Source organism: Alnus glutinosa, chromosome 11 (assembly GCF_958979055.1).
Source record: "Alnus glutinosa chromosome 11, dhAlnGlut1.1, whole genome shotgun sequence".
In the NCBI taxonomy this organism is placed as follows: Eukaryota; Viridiplantae; Streptophyta; class Magnoliopsida; order Fagales; family Betulaceae; genus Alnus; species Alnus glutinosa.
Genome location: NC_084896.1, coordinates 8673413 through 8677395, shown reverse-complemented (window position 1 = coordinate 8677395; position 3983 = coordinate 8673413).

Here is a 3983-nt window from a genome sequence, read left to right as displayed (position 1 = left end):
GTAGCCGGTTGATGGTGGGCGGCGCTCTTGTCTTCCGGTGGTGGTGTCGGTGGGTCAAGTTGGCTGTTGGTGGTGGAGGTTAAACTTGGGGGGAAGGGAGGGGTTCGGTGGGAGAGGGAAAAATGGAAGAAATGGAAAGGATCCTTGGTTGACAGGGGAAGCTACGGCTGCTGTGCAAAATGGGTTTTACTTTGGTTTCTTTTTCTTTTTCTTTTTCTTTATGACATGGCTTATTTTTGGTCTTAAAGAGATCCAAGTAGTCAACCGGCTACTCCCTAGTTCTAATGAACTGGAGAGGATTCGGATCCCTAGAAAAAGGGGAGAGGCGCCACATTAAATGTCATGATCTCCCAATCCCTTCAACACGTTATACATAGGAATTAATTCGATGTGGCACGACTATTCTGAAGCCTAGTGCAGCAGCCAAGCAGGCCGAGTCCCAAATGGGCCAGGCTGGTATTCCCAAACAAATGGAATGCCTAGGAAGTTTGAGAAGTATAAGGTTTCTCATTCATCTGGCAAAGATGGTTCTTTCGGGAAGTGATTATATAGTTTTATGGCCTAGTGATTTTCCAAGTAGTCTTTGCAAGATCATTGAGGATGATGCTGCAGGAAACATTTTTGGTAGAGGATCCAGTGCCATTTTGTGGTGGAAACCAAAGTTTTGATTGCACAAATCACTCGGTGTGGATACATGTAATCTTCTTGGCTTATAGACTTATAGTAACTTTTGATGATTTTAGTTTTTAGATTTTTTTTTTTTTTGAATAAAATCCAAATATATTTGAATCAAATTTGGAGGGGACATGGATTTGTTTTCATATTTTTAGAGTAAAATGATTTTTTAGATTTCTAATGGGGTCATGGGTTTTTCTTAAATTTAGGGGGATAAACAAGGGATTTTCCAAATTTTTGCTCCTAAAAAAGAGCCATACTCTAACAATACAAATTGTTGATCATTATCACTTTGAATTTTATTTACCTTATTTTATTTTTTGTGTTGTCTTTGTAAGTAGATAGTTGTAGATAGTAGCACTTTATATTGTAAATTTGGCCACACGGTATGCCCTTCTTCACCTTTGACCCCCCCCCCCCCCCCCCCCCCCAAAAAAAAAAAAAAAAAAGAAGAAGAGAAGAAGGCAAAAAGATCCTCCATATCAAAGGAAATGTTAAAATTAGGCAACAAAGAGTATTTTACATTCTGTATTGTTGATCGTGAATATCAACTTTAATAGTGATGCTAGGGAGCAACACTTTATTCGGAATTCATCTGGAAAAAGTATTGCTCTATGGCATATTTGTAATTTAATGTGCTATGAATAATTACAAGTGTACCATAGAGTAACACTTTTTTCCGGATGAATTCTAGATAAAGTGCTGCTCCCTAACATTAACCTTACTTTAAACCAGACAAACTGTAAGGAAAAATTTTTCCCTATACACATTTTTCCTATGGCAATAGATCTTATCCATTTTAAAACAAGCAGTATATATTAAAACTCATAGATGAGCATTGTTTTTCAGTTTTGAGTTTGCTGTTAGGGAGACCACTCAGTTTTTGGTTTTGTTATCCCTTATAACCCTTTCCATGTTTACTAAAAAAAAACTACAAACCTCACATAGTACTTGGTTTTTGACTTATGTTCTGTTAGCCTCCTTTCTTTCTTTCTTTCTTTCTTTTGCTTTGCTGGAGCACTTCTTTGGCAATTTAAGATTAACTATCCAAGACCATATTACATGCTAACGAGCCTCTAAGGCCTGGCCGCAAAAAGAGCCCAAATAGACCTAAAATGATGCAACACTAATCCTATAGGGTACACCACAGACAATTACCTCTTTGGTGTAAGGTCTCAGGCACTCCCCTATGTATTCCTCGCTACCAAGTCCAGGGAGTCTCTCGAACATTTTTTACTCATTTACTTTCCCCTCAGCTCAAGCTTATTGACTTGGGTGTCGGTGCATCCGGTCTCCGAACCGACAAACCTTCTAACAACCGTTTCCTTCTTTTGCGGGTGGTGCTCCTCTCTTAGAACCGGCTAAGGAAAAAATGGAAGAAAAGAATTGTGATTGATATTGTTGACTTACGAAAAAACCATGCACCTATCTTAACACGAGAGAGAATCCATTTTCTTGCAAATGGCAACTTCATTTATTGGGTCTTTGGCTTTTGGACAAAATCTCAGGAAATGAACTATTTTCGGATTCCACCCCAGTTGCTGAGCACGACAGAACATCAAGAATTTGTTTGCAAAATAACAATTGAAGCCCATAAAGATGTGGCAAAAAGCATGACCCTGTTGAGTTACTGTTGGAGAACCATATTACATACCAATAGGTTTCTAAGGCCCGATTGTTAAGAAAGTTCAATGAAGCCTAAAAAAATGCACATCCGGCTAAGCCCACCCCTTCTCCATGAGATGCCCCATAAATGATTCTCTTTCTGGACTAGGGTTTCAGGGACTTACTTATATATATATATATATATATATATATATATATATATATATATATATATATATATATATGTTTCATGTACTACCATGCCTGGTGAACTCTCTTACCCTTTTTTACTAGCTTTCCTCTCTCAGTTAGAGTTTTTACTAACTTGGGCGTCAGAGTGCCTCCGGTCTCCAAACCGATGGCTTGCTGACAATCCCTCCATTCTTTTGTAGGTGGAGCTCCTTTTTGGAAGGCAGCCTAAGGTCATTGTGGATGTTCATCGCATTAACAAATGCTATTTAGTAAACTGTTATACAATTGTCATACAACTAGGATGACGTGATTATGAAAATCAGCCTTTGAATCAACGCTTGTAATATATATATATATATATATATATTTTTGTTGATGTACAAGAAAGAAAAATGGGAAACGGAAGAGGGGCGCTGGTGAATGGGGAAAGGGTTGAGGAGGGAATGCTGGTCAACATACCACTGAGGTCTCTTGATTAGCTTGAAAGTTGGAGGATGAAAGAAAAAACGAGGGAAGAGAAGAAGAAAAAAGCTGCTAAGCCGTAAAAGTTGCTTGTGGATTGATGAACCTGAATTGGAGAAGAAGATATTGGAGGCTATAGTTGATGCCACACCTCTCTAGGCCTATTTTCAGTTCCAGAATTTGTATTCGAATTGGCTTAAAACAATCAAGGCTATGTCCATTTTTCAATAGATGTTCTTTCCTTCTTCCCTTCCCTTCTAACCGGGTTGACCGCCTTTCCCTCCACCCCTGTATGTAGGAAGTTTCTCACCTTCAGTTGAGCTTCCTCCCATTTCCTTCCATTGATGTGTACATTCTTCTCTTCCAACACCCAACCTATCATTAATTATCGCCACCGGCTAAGGCCTGGTGCAAGCTGTCCCCGGTCGTCGTAATCGTTTTTCACCCTTCCTCTTTCTTGCTTATTTCGACGAATGTGGCGGTCCCATAAATGTATGTTCAAAACTCGAAATCATCACGAGCTGCTATCACACAAATGAAACCCTAAAACCTATGCTCATCATAGGAACGCCAAAAAGTTGCTTTTAACTATTTTGAAACCAGAAAATGAAATCATTATACGCATGCCCACACAACACAACAATAAGCTTTGCTTTAATTGTAGCAGAATTCTGAACCCAATATTGACACCCCTGATATGAAAGCAAACGTTATTAGGCAAGAATCAGAAGATAGATGTCACACTGTATTTTCACATGAGAACATGAATGCAACTAGAAAACCTTTGCTTTCCCCTATCCACAAGAGAGACAAGGGAAGGAAAAAAGAAAATAACATTTGAGAAATCGAAACTAGCGATCATATTTAAATCGAGCGGAAACTGGGAAAAGAATTTAAAGTTTAAAAACAACTACAATATTACTCCAAACTATAGAGCATTGTACATACATGGATAAATATATATAAATCTAAATATATGACAACTATTTTTGAACATTTCATATGAATACAGGTGATCAAGTCCCAGTCCATTAAAATAGATCTGCAGC